Source organism: Phocoena phocoena, chromosome 3 (assembly GCF_963924675.1).
Source record: "Phocoena phocoena chromosome 3, mPhoPho1.1, whole genome shotgun sequence".
NCBI lineage: Eukaryota > Metazoa > Chordata > Mammalia > Artiodactyla > Phocoenidae > Phocoena > Phocoena phocoena.
In genome coordinates, this window is record NC_089221.1 from 93,462,110 (window position 1) to 93,480,553 (window position 18,444).

The window sequence follows — 18,444 nt, forward strand, 5'->3', positions numbered from 1 at the left end:
GATAATATTCACTACCTGCCGTATATTATGATGTCAGCACCTGCGGGGGCAGGGGAGTGCCTTTCCATTGAGGAGTCCTTAGGCAAGAAAAAATAGGGTCCATTTATTCTTTTTAATTTAAGCAGTCAGCCAAGATGTAGCCTGGGCTTAAAACACCCACACTGTTGTCTGCTCATTAGACTAAATGCTGCATCCTGTACTGTTAATAGCACTTCCTGAGGAAATGGGCTGAAATTCCAAGATAATATCACTAAGAAACCAAGAGACGTTAAGGTGACAGGCATATTTCTAGAGACACCTACATGACTATAGTATGTCACCTCAAATAAGACACAATCTCTTGGTCTTGTAGCAGACCTGATGGTGATGTGTATGGTATAAAACTGAAAGAAGCCAAAAGGTTCACTTTGAATCCTTCTAGACGCCAAAGGCAGGCAGCTCATTGCTTAGAGGATAAGTACAAATTTGACTGGAGCTATTGTAAATAGTATGAGACTCCTAAAGAGTGATGTGACATAAGAAAATAGAGCCCTGAGGTGATAATAGGAGTCTTTTGTTTTGGACTCACAGGAACACCTGTGCTTCAGCTCCATAGGAATTTAAGGGAGCCACGGAATTTCTGTCTTCATCAGGGGATGTCTTCCTGCTGGGCTCTTCTGAGGGGCCGTTTCTTCTCGGGTTGCTGCCGTCAGGCACAAAGGATGTGAATGGATGAATGAGGACTTTCTTCTGCAAGGGCGCCCTCTTGTGGGAAACTCATTAATTATCTTGCAAGGGAAGGGGCTGTCCACCTACCCTGTCATCTTACACAAGGCACAGTTGTGAAGATTCCCAAAGTTTCCTATAAAGCCTCAAAGACCAAGTCTCATCTGGCACTGATCTCTCCTCTCTCTTCTCACTGTGGCTGAACTGGTGTATTTCTCAATTCTATGAGATCCTTCTAAACCGGTAACCCAGTTCCCTGTCAAAGTGAGTGTCCTGAACACAAACTGCTTGCACCCTCCTCGTTCATTCTCCTGAATTCTCCTAAATGCACAAAACCCTGAGTTAATCTGTCCCTTACTTGCTTCTTCCCTGGCCTTCACCCTTCATTCCTGCAGTCTTTCAACTCGCTTTTGCCTCCAGGCTCCCTCACAGGCTATTTTCCTTATCTGAAACCCGCTTCCTCTTAACCTTCTCCAAATCTTAGTGATCCTTCAGGTCTCAGCCTAAAAATCTGGGGAGATCTGTTCTCCTCCTCCAAGCCTGGAGTTGGGGCATGTCCTACAAGCATCCACAGTGCCCTTTGCTTCCCAGGCATAGCTCTTATTGGGTTCTGTTTTCATTACCTTTTTATTTATCAGCATCTCCCACTAGACCAGGCTCCCCAAAGGCAAAAATTCTGTTTTTACCTATTTTGTTCCTGGTGGTGACACCAGTGCCCAACCTGTTGTCTGTCACTTAATAGGTGTTAAATAGGTGTTGGGTGATGAATAAATGAGTGGCACACAACAAGACACCATTCTCTAACACTGCACACACTCCTTAAACACTAATGCACACACATTCAATACAACTCCTGGGCAGTATTTGATCACCACCAGTTTAGTAAACAACTACCCAGCACCTACTATGTGTCAAACACAGAAATTGACGCAGTGTAAAAGGAATCAACAGAGAAATTAAAGAGAAGTAGAATATAGCCGGGGCTACAGCGCCACAGGGGGAAAGGAGATCACACAGGAGAGGTATGATCCGCTGAAACTTCACCTGCTGAGAAGGCAAAATTCTCAAAGGCTTTACCACTTAGGTGGTCATTGTTAGAAACATCATCACGAGCAATTTCAGTTGAGTGGTGAAAATGACTGGCTTGTTACTTTTAATCACATTTGGAGGCGTCTAGGAAGAAGGAAGGAGTAGGCACTTTAGTGTCTCTTGCAAGAAAGATCCCTGAGCAGGTTTTAGTTTTGATTAATTCTTGGCCTTCATGTGGCTCCAGTAAAATGATCTGATTTGGCCGGCCCTCTAGTCAGGACCACCACCGTGGAGCTTCACATCCCCCATATCTCTCTTCTTTGAATATTTAGCCTCCTTGTCTTCTCATAGGGCTCAAGGAACAATCTAAGATTGTGAGAGTAGGGTAATTGCTGTGACTCACTAAAGAAGGCCTCCCAGCACCAAAGTGTTACCATGAGCTCTAAAACCTGCAAATCATATGATAATTATTCCTGAAGTTCCTTGGCAGCCCTTAAGTATAATTATCATGTAATCTGCAAGGCATGTAATGTTTTCAAAACAAGCATGAATGGAAAAGAAAGCTAATGAGCCTCTCCCTTTTTTATTAGCACAGCCCTACTCTGAGGTCAAAGGGACCAAGATGTAGGTAGCCACAGGTCATGTCCGAAAGCGCCTCCCTCTGGTGGGAGGTCTGTTACTTTGTAATCTATTGTGACAGCCTAGTTTGCCCATTGGCTCAGACGGTGACTCTGTGCCATCGTGCTTTGTTTCCTCTCTTTGACACTGCGGGTGGCTCTAGCAGTTCCTATCTGAAATATTCAAGTGGGTCCTAAGGATTCTAAGAGGAACTCAGAACAAATTACCTTTGTCAGGCCTGGTGGATGGAGGCTTTTCAGTTTGCTTAGATTGCCATGTGGAAAGGGGGGAATTGGGATAAATAGGCCCAGAAAGCCTGTCAGTTCTACTCCTGATCCACGAGGATTGGGGATTTCCTCCTGGAGAAGAGTATGGTGATCACTTATCTCCTCTGGAGCCATCAATGCCCTGGTGTGAAATGGGGCAACTATGTTTAAGAAACAAAGCACAGCACAATTTTACAGCTCAGGGCAGGAGACCAAGAAAGGCGAATTGTGTGGCTACTTGAGGAGATGTTAAGTGAAAGGTAATTTTGAAAACTGCAGCCCATGTCCAGCAGAGGAGAGCTTATTTAGCTGCAGCAGTGGCAAGGAGCTTGCCTGTGTAGCATGGCAGTTGGAATCACTGGATGCTGAGGTCCTACAGGGTGGAGGTCCTCTTGGTGTTCCAGGACACAGGTTCTGACACACAGAGGGACCTCGATAGTGGCTGAATCGCTATGATCCACACAAAAATGGAGACTCTTTCCAGAGCTCTTGGAATGTAGTAAATTGAGACAGTAGACTGGAGAGAGAAAAGAGAATGGAGTTTGCTAGTGTGGAGGCTACAACCTCTGTCTCCATGTGTTATCAGGTGTACTCCTGCTCTTGCCCAACCCCCCACGTTCCCTGCCCCAACTCTGGGGAAACTCTCCTCTAGCCAGGGCAGGAAGATCTTTCTTTTCAAACATCTATCCCTTGGCCAGCTGGTCAACCCTCAAGGACAGAGCAGTCAGATTCAATATAGGACAGTGCTTGGTCTCACAGCAGAGACAAAATGTCAAAAATGGATTTTTAAACATAAAATTTTATTTGATTTATTTCATAAACCTATTTTTAAAAAAATAAGTAAATATAGAAAAGACCTGGAATCACTGTAGCCTTTGATAATATTTTGAGCAGTATTATCTCTTATCTCTTTTTCTTATCTCTTTTTCTAAGCAGTATTTTGTTTTTTCTGTAATTGTGGCATATGGCACAAAGCGTTTGTATCTTACTTTAACTTAAGCCATAATTGTTTCCCTGTGATGTTATTATATACTCTCCATAAATATTTTTCATGGCCCTATGATGATAGGGGAATAGTTTATGTACCCATTGCTCTAGGGTGGCAACATGATATTATACCCACTTTTTCACTGTTCACTAATAGTGCCATAAAGAATGTCCTTAGGCATATAACATTTTCTTTCTTTAAAATTATTTTCTTAGGGAAATCTTTTATGACCTAGGGTTAAGCAAAGAGTTCTTAAGAATGACACCAAAATAGGATCTGTAAAGAAAACAATTAATAATTTGAACCTCAGCAATTTAAAAACTTTTGCTCTGCTTAGGATGTCACCAAGAGAATAAAGAGACAAGTTATAGATGGGGAGAAAATATTTGCAAATCACCTTTCTGACAAAGGCCATGTATTCAGAATGTATTTTTAAAAGGTCAAAACTCAATGATAAGATAGCAAACAACCCAATTAAAAAATGGGCAAAGGACTTGAACAGAATCTTTACCGAAGAGGATATAAGGATAGTGAACATAAACACATGAAAAATGCTCAACATCATTAGCCGTTAGATAAATGCAAATATAAAACCACAGTTAGATATCACTAAACCCCTATCAGAATGGCTAAAAGAAAAAGTGCTGACAATACCAAGTGCTGACAAGGAACTGGAACTCTCATACATTGCTGGTAGGAATGCAAAATAGTACAGCCACTCTGGAAAACAGTTTTGTGGTTTTGTATGAAGTTAAACAAATTCTAACCACTGACCCCGCAACTCCACCCCTGGGTATTTACCATAGAGAAATGAAAACTTATATTCTCACAAAAGCCTGCACACAGATATTCATAATATTGATAGATTTGTTTGTAATAGCTAATAGCTGGAAATACCCCATGTCCTTCAATGAGTGAAGGCATAAACAAACTGGTATATCCATACAATGGAACACGACTAAGTAGTTAAAAGGAACAAACTATTGATGTACTAAACAACTTGGAAAAATTTTGAAAGCATTATGCTGATTAAGAGAAGCTGGTCTCTAAAAGTTACATATTGTATAATTTTACTTATTTGACATTCTCAAAAAGACAAAGATAGAAACCAGATTAGTGGTTGTCAGGGGCTAGGGGATGAGGGCGTGACTATAAAGGGAGTTTTCTGAGTGATGGGACAATACAGTTTCCTGATTGTGGTGGTACAAGAATCTATCCATGTGTTAAATCTCATAGAATTCTACTCCAAAACAAAAAAGGTCAAATTTACTGCATGATCATTTGGGGAAATTAAATTAAATTTTAAAATAGAGTTAGTTTTTAGGGAAAATCACCAGAAGTTGAAAAAATGGGATAAACAGTCTGTCACAGGATGAAAGAGTTATGAGGAGCTTCATTAACTATTCAGCTCCGACTGTGGAAACTAAGATGAGATGAGACTTTCCCAAGGTCAGTGGCAAGCCTGGAACAAGAAGGAAAAGCTACACCCACCTGCTTTGGTTCTGTTTCCTTAACTGCTCAAGTCTCTTCAAATGAAAGATGTGCTGTACCGTTATGGAATAATTTCCTTCTCACAAATCCAGTCCAGAGAGGGTATGGTACAGATAGGGAGCAGAGGGGAATTGCATCACTGCACTTTGGAAAATCAGCCCCATTCTGTAGAAAATCTTGTTTTAATCGGTTTGTGACCATATGTTCTCCTAACCAGTAAGCAAATGGGTGTAGCTACAGGATTTCAGGTCCCAGCGCTGTGTCAGAAGGAAAAGAAGTTCAGAAAGCTGGTTCTTGGTTGGCTGGTGAAAGCTCCCAGTTACAGAGGGAAAATCTGTTACAACTAACAAACTGTAACACAAGCGTAAGACCTGAAAACTGCAGAGAACTATATAATCATTCATCAAAATGATGATAACAGGAACAATTCAGGGGCTTCCCTGGTGGCGCAGTTGTTAAGAATCTGGGGGACACGGGTTTGAGCCCTGGTCCGGGAAGATCCCACATGCCGTGGAGTAACTAAGCCCGTGAACCACAGCTAGTGAGCCCGTGTGCCACAACTACTGAAGCCCATGCGCCTAGAGCCCATGCTCTGCAACAAGAGGAGCCACTGCAATGAGAAGCCTGTGCACCACAATGAAGAGTAGCCCCACTCACTGCAACTAGAGAAAGCCCGTGTGCAGCAACTAAGATACAACACAACCAAAAATAAATAAAATAAATTTTAAAAAACCAGGAACAATTCAGTCTTTCCTATCAGTGAGTTATTTATTGGTTACATGAAAATCTATGCATTTAAATATGGATATTCTTAAGGGAAATATTTTTTTACTCATTGATATTCTATTTCATGATTGTTAAATGTTCCATTCAAAACTGAAGGGAGGGATTCCCTGGTGGCGCAGTGGTTGAGAGTCTGCCTGCCGATGCAGGAGACGCAGGTTCGTGCCCCAGTCCGGGAAGATCCCACATGCTGTGGAGCGGCGGGGCCCGGGAGCCATGGCCGCTGAGCCTGCGCTTCTGGAGCCTGTGCTCCGCAACGGGAGAGGCTACAACAGTGAGAGGCCCGCGTACCACAAAAACAAATAAACAAGGGAATGATTGAAGGGAATGATTCATATATTTTCCTATCTGTTTTTTTAGGATGCTATATAATATGATGGAAAGTTTTAATTCAACTATCATGTATATTCACAAATGTTTGTCTCATCTTCCCTTATTTTCTCTAGCTTTTCTTACAAGCTAAAAGTCACTGAAAACCTCAGGGTAATAAGACAGCATAGATCTGCTAATAAATAAAACAATCACAATTCCAACTAAATCAGTTGAGAAATAAATTTGTAAATGTGTTCTTGTATGTTGTAATAATGGATCATATGCATGATAAAAACCACATGCATAAAATCTTACTAAGAACAATGTTATATATCTGTTGGTTTGTAAACTGGCCCCAGTGCATGGAGGACAAGGAGAAACTGAAGAAAGAGGAAGACCACTCCAGATTGGCAGGCGGCAGTTTTCATAAGCAAGAAAACTTACGTAGGAGGCTTGTCTTGGGTGGCTGCAAGACCAGTAGATCTCTGAACCTGATAGCCAGAATATGAGCTTATATGGGGTCTTAACTGGGTTCAGTCACGTATACCATCCACATGGTCTCAACAACACATTACTGTCTCAAGGCTGCATCCCTGAAAATGGCTCCAGCTGTGGGAACGGTGGGCGGAATGTATATTCCAAGGAAGGGAAGAGCGTGGGGAGCCTCCAATTGCCTGGGTTCAGCTTACAGGTCACCAGGCAGTCACATCCACTCGATGACCTCCTCCAATAATATCTAGTTTGAATGTGTGTCAAGAAATCTGTTCTAAGATATTAACAAGCTGAAAAGTCCTTAATAAGCTTGCCATACGTTGGAATGTTGAAAACGCATTGTTTTCCAAATTTATTTGATTTTATTCAAATAAAAATTGAAATTGTAGATTTTTTAAACTGTAAGGTGCTTTAAAGATTCCTTATTAGCACCCTTACAGATGAGGAGATTGAGGCAGGAAGAATCCCACAGCTAGTTTGTGCAGAACTGACATCTGCTGTGAGTCCTGCCTCCTTCCTCTTCCCTCTGCTCTTGAGAAGTTCTCCTCCCTTGGCCCCTAAAAGTGTAGAATTTTTCCTGACTGGTTGTGTGAACTTCCGATTGGTCAGATAGCCTTCTGATAACATGGCCTGAAAACAAACAGAAGATATGCTTGCTGAAGTTTCAGAGCACTGTGTCCTGAGGGGCAAGTAAAATGATCACAGGTTTATCCATTTTACTCTTTATTTTACATAGAGCTAGAGAAAATCTAGAAGGGAAAAGGATAGAAATTGTTTTGTTTGCCTGCTACACTCTGGATATCCCTATTTTAGCTCAATATTTGGTTTGGGGAAGTAACAGGAAAATATGATAATGACTAAATTGCAAAATCAACTGAGGGAAGTATTTTAGGAGAGGCAATTAGATTTGTTGTAGGGAAAGAGATTTTCCGATGAGGCTGGGGTTTGGTGTTGGACAAAATCAATTACAATTGAGTTACACCTATCTCCAACTTGACTGCACCTTGGCTTGTGAGTGGGGTCTACTTGTATGAATGCCAGCTGGTAACGGGCAATTAATGTTCAATGAATGAATGAATGAATGATTTTCTTGCCCCATAAAATGTCGTCAGAAAGCTTTAAAAGTATTAAGATATCTCAGTTCAATATAAAGAAGAATTTTCTTAATTTTGCTTAAAAATGGAAGAGAAAAACTGTTAAAAAAAAAAAAGAATGAGATACCTTGTAGAATATTTACTCTTTTATTCTCTGTGCAAGCAGAGGCCAGAAAACCACTGGTAAGGAATTTAGTGGATGGTGTGTATATACAAAATCTAGGATTCCTTCCAACTCTAAGATTCAAAGATTCTGTGGTAAAAATGTTGCCTCATATTCAAAATTATTCAAAATGCTATTCTCTTGTTCACATCTTTATTTTTTCCTTCAATCTCTTAAAAGATTTGGTAAAAATGTTGATGAAAATTGAGGGAGTTATGCTATATGAATATAATATCTATCTTATATCTATCATCTATTTCCAAGCTAGGATAAACATTCATATATAGATCACATATAGTCATGTAATTCTACATATGAGATGATTTTAAAAATCCTAAGATCTCAGTTACGTAATTGATTTATTTAGGTATCAATTAATTTCTTATATCTGTCATGAATGTCAAGTGCCAAAGAGTGATATCTGGTCATTAAGATCAGCAAAATGCCCCACGTGGCTATTTCTATTCCATTTACTACTAAAAGGGATTGGTTATTTGGTGATTCTCTCTACAACTTGGCAATGATTCTATACACCATTTAAACTTATGTAGTATGCATCTATAAGCCTCAAATGGGAGTTCATATTTGAACATTTTTTTTCACATTAACCTTTCTCTCAAGGAAATGGTAATGATAATATGATAAATATTTGTATAGGAATTTATAGTTTGTAGAGCAGTTCTACACATTTATTTAATATAATGAATTTTACACCTTGTTATAGCCTCAATGCAATTCTACTGTGACTACCATTTTATAGATTAAAAACTCTCGGATTCAGTGCAGTTGGGTGTCTTGCCCAAAGTTACCCAAACAGTAAGTGATTGAGTTGAGACTGAAAACCCGGTTTCCCAGTTCCTGATACCACATTCCTTCCCCTTTACATAATATTGATAAATGTTCTCAGCAGTTTCTTCAGAGGTAATTCAGTCAATAATGGGGCTCTTTGATTTCTGTTTGAATGCTCTTCAGTGTAAAATGTGGGAATGTGATAAATCTAAGTACTGGAGAAATAGGCCCTACAGAAACAGACTGTTTGATTTATAAAATTTCTTCAAAGTCCCTTTACAAAATTGTAATAACGACATATGACTTTTTAAAAAATTATTTATTTATTTATTTATTTTTGGCTGTGTTGGGTCTTCGTTTCTGTGCATGGGCTTTCTCTAGTTGCGGTGAGCGGGCGCCACTCTTCATCGCGGTGCGCGGGCCTCTCACTGTCGCGGCCTGTCTTGTTGTGGTGCACAGGCTCCAGACGCGCAGGCTCAGTAGTTGTGGCTCACAGGCCTAGTTGCTCTGCGGCATGTGGGATCTTCCCAGACCAGGGCTCGAACCCGTGTCCCCTGCATCGGCAGGCAGATTCTCAACCACTGCACCACCAGGGAAGCCCTGACATATGACTTTTTAATAAACGTAATTTGGAAGCATTTAAATGTTGGCAAGATCTGCTACTATATAATGAAATGACCAATCAAACTGTGGTATAATCCCAAATAGGAATATATCATGACTGTATCTATATGACTCCAAACTAACTGCTTTTTTAAAGAAAATTGATATTGCAGAGTCTAATTTTTAAATTAATCTTTCCATTCGTTGGTCGTATTTTTGACATAACAGAGGCAAAGCCTCTATCTAAAAAATAAATACTCAAATGAAAATTGAAGAATTCAGTCCAATAGATCTGGTTTTTCTTACACGCAGTCATTTTTATATTTGACTTCAGGGTCTGCTCTTAGATCTTGAGCTTCTCGAGCACAAACTGTATCTAGATTATACTTTTCTCCAAGACACCGTTAGGCATAGGGGAGTGGTCTAATAAATGTGTACTGAGTTGAATAAAACATCAAACAGATGGGCTTCCACAATATTCTACTCTATGATCTGTGGTAATTTTCCACAGCTGTTTAAGTTTCTCGCCAAAATGAGAACCATTCCTTTCAACATGGACAGCCACACCTTCTTTCTTTAAATCATTTCATCCCACGGCTTGAGAACATTTCTCTCCTGGTTTCCAGCTCTCCTTCTTGCTTTGCCTTTCTCTTTAATGTTGGCACTTCCCAGGATCCTCTTTTCTACTTTTTCTGATCCCTTTACCCGTTATCCCTGGGTATCTTCATATATTAATAACCCCCAAATATATATCAGCAGCTCATAACTTTCAGTTGAGTTCTAGATCTATATATCTAGGTTCCCACTGGGTAGGTTCACATCTTCACTTGAATATTGCACACATCAAACTAAACTTATTTGCTTTCTCCACAGCTGGTTCCTCTTATTATGTCCATCATCCACTCAGTCTTCCAAGCCAGAAACCCCAGAGTCCTTGCCTCCCTCTGCCCCTCACTTCCCACCTTCTATGAGGCCCCTTGCCATGCACATAACATATTCATAGGTTCTAGGGATTAGGATGTAGATGTCTTGAGGGGCATCATTCTGCTTACCACATGGTCCATCAGATTGTCCTATAATAAAATGAAATGGCTGCACCTTTCTACCTCTGCCTCAATTAGTTATTGGATGGAGAGCCACATCCCACTGGATCTAAACCCCAGGAAGGTTGTGACCTTGGTGAGGTCTCTGTGGCAGAGTTGGTTCCTGATGGGCTGACAGCTGAATGTTGTCTACTGACAGCGCTCTTAGAAGCTGGGACAGTAAGCTCCTTTCTTGAAGGAAGAACTGCGTGGTGCATCTCCATGTTCATCACAGTTCACTCTTTGAGCCATCTGGATCCACTTCTTCATAGCTATTTGGGGAACAGCTCCTCTTGGATTCTGGTGTGTCTCTTAATCTGGGGGAGTCTTAGAGGAAGTGATGGGAAAAAGTACAATTCTGACCACTGCTGCAGGTCTTGGGGTCCCAAGTGGTACTCATTGTCCCCCTCCCCCACTAGCAAGTCTAGATTCCCCTTACCCTCAGAGAGCTGGCCTCAGTGGCTTACCTCATGGCACAACCCAGTTCCTCATCTCTGATTGTGACACTTGTTCATTTAATTATAACTGAACAAGGGAGTATTAAAGTGGTGCCCAAATGAATCACACAACATATTCCTCTTTGCCCCTATTGTATAACTATAGCCCTGCCTCTTCTTAATGACTGGGGTCAATGACCTCAGCAAAGATGTTGACTTTTCTTCTTGACTGCTGATATCTGTATCCCTTGGTAGAAGAGTTCTTCCATTGAAGACCAAGATTTCTAACCCTGCAAAGGCAAGAGCTTTGTGGACAGGAGGCACACATTTCCCAAAGGGGTCATGGGGAGTCAAGGTAAGTGTGGTCACTTCTGCTTCCACCCCTTGGCTTCTAGACCCATGTAGTCTTCCTAATGGGGATGCAGCACTATATGAAGCCTTTGATTCAAGGTATATCCTGTGTCCTGGAGGGGGGTCCACTGTTCTCATAAAGTATCACCCTCAAGCTGGTGTTTTAGCTGTACTTCCAGGAAGCTGTTCTACTTCTCTTTCCAGAAGCTTCTTGGTGGTGCAGTATGTGATATGACCAGTGGATCCCATGATCATGAACCCCCTCCTGTGCTTCAAGTAATGTGAGTTAAGTGATTTGACATAGTGTTATGTGGGATCTCATGCCCGTAGAGCAAACACTCTGTAAGCCCTTGGATAGTAATGCTGGCTGAAGCCCTGCAGGTAGGAAAGGCATACCCATACCAAGAATGTGTGTCTAGTGTAAGCATGAATCTCAGGCCTTTTCAAACTAATAGTGGCCCAATGTAGTCAACTTGACCAACAGGTGAACTGATGGTCAGTTCATCTCCTCAAGGAATAGTGCCATATTGGAACTCTAGTATTAGTCTCTGTTAATGCCAGGCTAGACATCTGGCAGCAGTAGCAGCAACATCAGCCTTTGTTAAGTGGGTGCCTATATTGCTGGGCCCAGGCATTCCCTCCATTTCTGTCTCCATGGCTGCTTCATTCATATGCCCATTGTGCTGGCACTGGGGTGGCTGATGACAGGGCCTGGCTGGTGTCATCTGGCTGAGTTATTTTGTCTACTTTGTTGCTTAGTGCCTCTTCTGTGGTTGATCCTCTTTGGTGGACTATAAAATATGATAGAAAGGTTTTCACATCTTTTGCCCACTCCCATGTGTCCTTTCATATGTTTCTATCTAGTCCTTCTTGTCTCCCTGTTTTTCCAATTTTCCTGCTTTCATGCTCCTGACCAGCTGGCTAGACCATTTGCCACTACCTATGAGTTGTATATATTCTAACTTGGGCCATTTCTCTCTATACATAGTAGATGACCACTTGAAGCTCTGCCCATTGGGAAGATTTTTTTCCTTGCTACAGTTTTGGTTCTCAGGGAAGATACCTGGAGGTAGAATATGGTGTGCAAGATATCTATTAAGGACTGTCCTTGAAAGGACTGTGGGAAAAAGAGAAAGGAAGCAAGATTAGGTAAAGGGAGAAGTATAGCTTGGTGTGGGCCTAATGTCAATCTGATAGGAAGCTCTGGAGTTAAGTAATCTTTTAGAGTTGTCCTATGTTGGTCTTTCATGGGCCTTCATATCTCCACCTCAATCAGTCACTGGGTTTCGGCTGCTCTGAGAAAGTCATGACTCTGGTCAAGGAGTTTCTTTGAGGCTGAGTCAACCCCTGAACAGTTTGACAGCTGCAGGCTGCCACTGATGACACTCCCAGCAGCTGGACAACAAGTCTTCTCTTGAAGGAGGATTGGGTGGCACATCTCTGTGTCCACACAGAATCAGATAGCCTGAGTTCAAGTCCTGTCTATGCTGATTACTTCCTAGGTGATCTTGGACAAATTACTTAACTGTTTTGCCTTTCGGTTTCCTCATCTGTAAAATGGGGGTCGTAGTGCTATTTATTTCTTAGGGATATTGTGAAATTCCAGGACATAATTCATGTAAAGCACATCATATGGATCACTAGGAAGAGCCCAGTGAAACTTAACTATTATTATTTTTTATTAGAAAACTGGATCAGGCTATGCATCATAGTATTACCAGGACCTTTATTGTTGGATAGCTATCATCAGACCTTCTCCTTTAAAATGTTTTCTATTTTTTTTGTCTGTGTTTAGGTATAGGAAGTTAGCTATACAGTATTTAGATTCAAATCTCTGGAGAAGCAGTTTGGTATTTTCTTTGCACACAAAGCACCTCTTGTATGTAAGAGGCTTGCATTTCTTCTTGCAGCTAAAGGGTATGGCAAACACAACATGGAATCTTGGAGCAGGCTGAGTGTGTGGATGGCTGTGCATCGTCATCACTCTCTCCTGACCTCAGATGATGACTGGCTCTCCAGCCAACTCCACCCCAGCTATGGCGAGTCTGGCAGGCTGTGAAGGGGAGCCTTCTATCTGGCAGTTACTCAATGTTGGTTAGCTTTAAATAATTCCTAGCTAAATATCATCTCTTGTAAGGAGCCTAGGTATCCTGGATTTAAGCTGAGCCGCCATACTTTGTGAGGGCTCAAACTGGCCCCCCGTGAAGGAAACAGTGAGACCAAGAGCCCCAGAGAGAAGCAGCCCAACCCAACATCATAGGCAAAGCCCCTAGGGCGATGGTTTCCAAACTTTAGATTGCAACCCATAAAATGCCAAATCATTTTAGTGGATGGTGATCAGCTTTTTTTTTCTTATTTAAATGAGCTGAAGAAATAGAAAACATCTGAATGTATTTAACCTAGTAGTCTTATATATTGTTTCAGAAAACCTTTTCATTTGTGCATATATTGCTTTTTTGGGGATACAATGTAAAAAGAGTGTGTATCTGGTTGTATATCTGGCCAAAATACATAACCTTAGGGAGAAGATACTTGTAGCAAGAACAATTACCCTGACACTCTGAGCCAGGAAGCCTTACTTTTCTTTCCTTTCTTTTGATGAGGAAAGGCTTGAGACATTTCTCTTAATCCTGTCCATTTCATTCACCTTCTGTTCATCACACTTGGGTTAATCACGGAAGAATGCTTTTTATTTCTGTTCTTCCTATGCCCCTTCTCAGTTCCAGGTGGTTTCCAGGTGGGTCTAGAAGGCCGGACTGCTCCGTTTCTCTCTCCTCTGGGGCAAAGCATTCAAGAGTGAGCTAGTTTGCTGGGTTCTGGGAGCGGGTTGGAGCAGCTGTCTTATCTGAGATAGGTGACGCCAATGAAGGAATTACAGAAAATCTCATTTAGATCCTCAAACCTAGGTTGCTAGACAGAAATCTGGAGCCAATGTGCAGAGGCAAACAGTGTTTGAAACAAAAGTGGAGTTGGAAGGGTTGATCTTGCAGTGTTGAAATAGGAGGAGGGGAGGCTAAAGGGAAGAATTCCCAAAATGAGGAACATCCACAGCAATGCTTCATGATCTGAAAATGAGAAAAGCTAAAAACCTGTAAGTTGTTTCCTTATCTATACATTTACATATTTTAAATGTGACCAGAAGGAGATAATAGGGGCGTGTGTTATATGGGCATATCCATTTCTAAATTATATAGCTAATTGTGCATTTCAGTATGTATACATTTTACTTTAAAAAACAATAAGCCCCTCCCACAATGGGAGGATACAGTGAGACTGCTCCAGCTATAAAAACTGGGGAGGAGGTCCTCACCAGAGAAGGAGACCATGATGGTGCCTTGATCTTGAACTTCCAGCCTCCAGAACCGTGAGAAATAAATTTCTGTTGTTATATATAGATATAAAATTGAATAAGAGTGGGAAATGTATGGAGGAACAAATGGGTCAAGAATGGCTGATTTGGGGATTCATTATACTATTCTGTTTACTTTGTGTTTGAAAATTTCCATAATACCTCAAATGCCTTTAATAGTCTTCCTTGTAATTAATCCATCCGAGGGCTGATATTACCTTTTTCTCCATAACCTCAAACCAACATGGAAGCAATGAATGGGTTATACTTTTTCTACATTCTTAACTGCTCCCAATAGCCAAGTCCTGAAGTCAAGGGAGATCAAGCTCTCTAGGAGAGGCATATCAACCATAGTCACTTTGGGCAATCAGAAGAGATCTAAGAGAGACAGTAGATTTGTGTCTGAAATATTTAGTAAATCCAGCATTTCTCCATGGGCTCCACAAATCTCTTTAATGTTAGACCTTTCCAGAAGTCTATGTAGGTAAGAAGAGACTTGTGCTTGTTATTTCAGTTGTGCATTGATAATTAAGGAGGCAATAAGACCTATGACTACCTAGAAAGTACCCGATGTTGTGAATTATGACTAGAGAAGGTGGTTGGCAACAGCTGGCAATTAAACACATGTGGTTTGCTCTAACAGGAAGTCACAAACTAATCTTTGAGGCCCAACACAGCATGAAACCTGCAGAATTGCTTGCTCAGGGCTAGGAATATAAAACCTTGCTGGTGAGGAAATGCTCCCCCTCAACTACCTCCTCATTAACAGGTCCTCTGTGCTGCCAGAGGCTGATCTTGATGTCTAATGATATGAGGCAGAACTGGAGCACTGATGTGAAATGATGTAGTAGAAAGGCATTCTAGTCTTGAGTCTTCAAGTAACCATACAGTATTGGACAATCCATCCAGCTAAGCTATACTTTCCTTTCCTCATATGCAAAATGATTCGGTTGAATTCTAAAGGTCCCTTTTATTGCTAAAGTTCCATGATTCATTTGCCATAGTTAAAGTTTCACTCACCCATATCCATTATATTGGCAAATTATCAGTGAGACAGAATTGTTCTCTGCTCATGCATTACCCTAATTCTTTTTTTTTGAATTGAAGTATAGTTGATTTACAATACTATATTAATTTCAGATAAGAGTCAGTCTCACAGGGAGAGTAATAATTACTTCTATGTGATTATTTAGGGCATAATAAGATGGAATCCCAAATTTGCAAACTCTTCACTAGCTATAGCATTTCCTGAATTACACAAAAGAGATTTATGTCTTTGCACTTTGGAGATCTCTCTTTAAGACTCCTTTATTAAAATGGAAATGTCCTTGGAAGAATATTTAGTCCTTAGCACTGATTTAAAACTTTATGGAAGTAGTCCATTAGGTAGATCTTGTGGGCAGGAGGAGAGGAAGGGGCTGAAGAAGAGTCCAAACACCAATGTGAATCTAGCGCACTTCTTGGGCTCCACTACCCTGAGTGATGGATTAGTTGTTATGGGAAAGGTAATATAGAGAGATTAAGGATAGACAATAGTTTGGGGAGGGTTGAATCAGTTGGAGTCAACATGAATTTTAGCACTTGACTCTGAAATTCCTTCCATCTCTGTTATGGACTGAATGTTTGCATCCCCTCAAATTCACATTTTGAAGCTCTAATCCCTAATGCTGTGGTATCTGAGGATGGGGCATTTGCGAGGTAATTAGGGTTCAATGAGGCTATGTAGGATGGGGCCCTCACGATGGAATTAGTGCCTGCATAAGAGGAATCTTGAAAGAGTTTGCTCGCTCTCTCTCCACACACACATAACAAGGAAAGGCCATGTAAGCATGTGGTGAGAAGGTGGCTGTCTGCAAGCTAGGAAGAGAGCTCTCACCAGAACGGGATCCTGCTGGATGTTGATTCTAGGTTTTCCAGCCTCCAGCACTATGAGAAAATTAATTTCTAGTTTAAGCCTCAGCCTGTGGTATTTATTCTTGGCAGCCTAAGCTGACGAATACAATCTCCTTTTAATCATGTAGCCCCCTTCCCTTCCAGTGTTAGCCATGAGCCAATTTGCCAAAGTAAGCATGACAGAAAAATCCTCAAAACATTTGAAAGCATTATTCTTAAACATTATTCCTCAACCAGTGGTTACCAGGTTGGTGTTTCTTCTGGAGCTGTTGCTGAAGTTGACTACTTTTGGATGAAGTTGACTACTTTCAGATGATCTATTCAAACAAAGTGGTTGCATTTCTTAAAGCAATTTTTACTCTCTTAACCTGTCCTACATGTGATGTAGATTTATTAACTAGATACCTGTTGGAGCTGGAAAGACTTTTTTTTTTTTTTTTTTTTTTTTTGTAGTACGTGGGCCTCTCACTGCTGTGGCCTCTCCCGTTGCGGCGGGGCACAGGCACAGGCTCAGCAGCCATGGCTCACGGGCCCAGCCACTCCGCGGCATGTGGGATCTTCCCGGACCCGGGCACAAACCCGTGTCCCCTGCATCGGCAGGCAGACTCTCAACCACTGCGCCACCAGGGAAGCCCTGGAAAGACTTTTTAAAAAATTATCAACATTTTCAAACATGTTCCAAAGTAAAGAGAATGGTACAAAGAGAACTCTTATACTCATTACCCAGATTCAGTGATTACCGGGATTTTGCTGGTGAAGATTTTAAAGAAAAATATCAGTGAGAGACAAAGTATTATATTTACAAAGTACTAAGTGTGCCATGGGGAAAGTAAAGTCATTATTTTGTGGAGTGTAAATATAGTGTTAAGGTAGAGAAAAATGTGTCTAATTCTTCTTCGACTACATGTAAAGGTAAATTTGGCCTAAGCTTTAAAAACTAGATTCTTTAATAAAATGGAAACAGTAAATATTTAGTGATAATTTTTTTTTCTGTCAGTAGTTTTTTTTTTTTGATGTTTTCTTCTCTTCAGAATGTCCCAGAAAGTGATTTCCAGGAGAGGTCTCCACAAATAGACAGGTTCTCCCTCTTCATATCTGAGTTCTTTTGAACATTCTCCTGAGGGAGAAACTTAGGGACATTCATTCTCCTCACCCTACTGCATCTCCTCTCATAGATTCTTATCTGATTCTTCTTATAATCACAGCTAAATCCTTGATTTTTACAGCCTACTCTTGACTGGCCTCCTAACAGCTTCATTTCCTTACAGTTCTACAGGGATGTATGCCAGTGGGCATATTTTTATCACTCCTGTCTTCAAGCCACATAGTGGTTCTGCTTCCCTGTAAAATCAATTTCCTCTTCTGCCAGACCATAGACTAGACTTACACATCTCCCCTCAGGTCACTGCTTTCTTCCTTGCTTCCTTCAACCTGCCTCGCCTTGTTCCCAGTGGGTAGTCTTCAGGGTTGTGACATGGTACTTTGTCTTCGACACCACCCCTTTGCTTAGAAAGTTCTTAACTGTGAGCTTTTCCATACCTCTTCTCTCTCTCTTTTTTTTTTTTTACTGTGCATCTCTTTAAAATTACATCTACTTAAAAAAAAAACCTAGCAAGACTTCACCTGGAAGAGATGACCTTCCTCCTCTCCTCGGTTATCCTCAGCATGAGATAGCAGGTACTGTTTTAGTTACACAGTGCATTTGCTGGTCTATTGTGTTCTCATTTTGGCACTGAGCTTTAGTATTTAGGAGAGGTTTAAGGGTGTCCCAGATATGTTTGAGGCACATCCTGTAAAAATATTCATTTAAAATTTACACTCTGAGATCTAAAGCACCATGTGTGTTTAAATTTTTCCCTGAGTGCTGAATATATAGCGTTCGATGTTTCAGGTAACAATTGGAATAGTCTATGATGACATGATAGTGGATAAGAAAAAGAGGAAGAATCCAAAATAGTTGATAGAAACTTTCAGAGAAAGGGTTTATTTTTATGGTTTT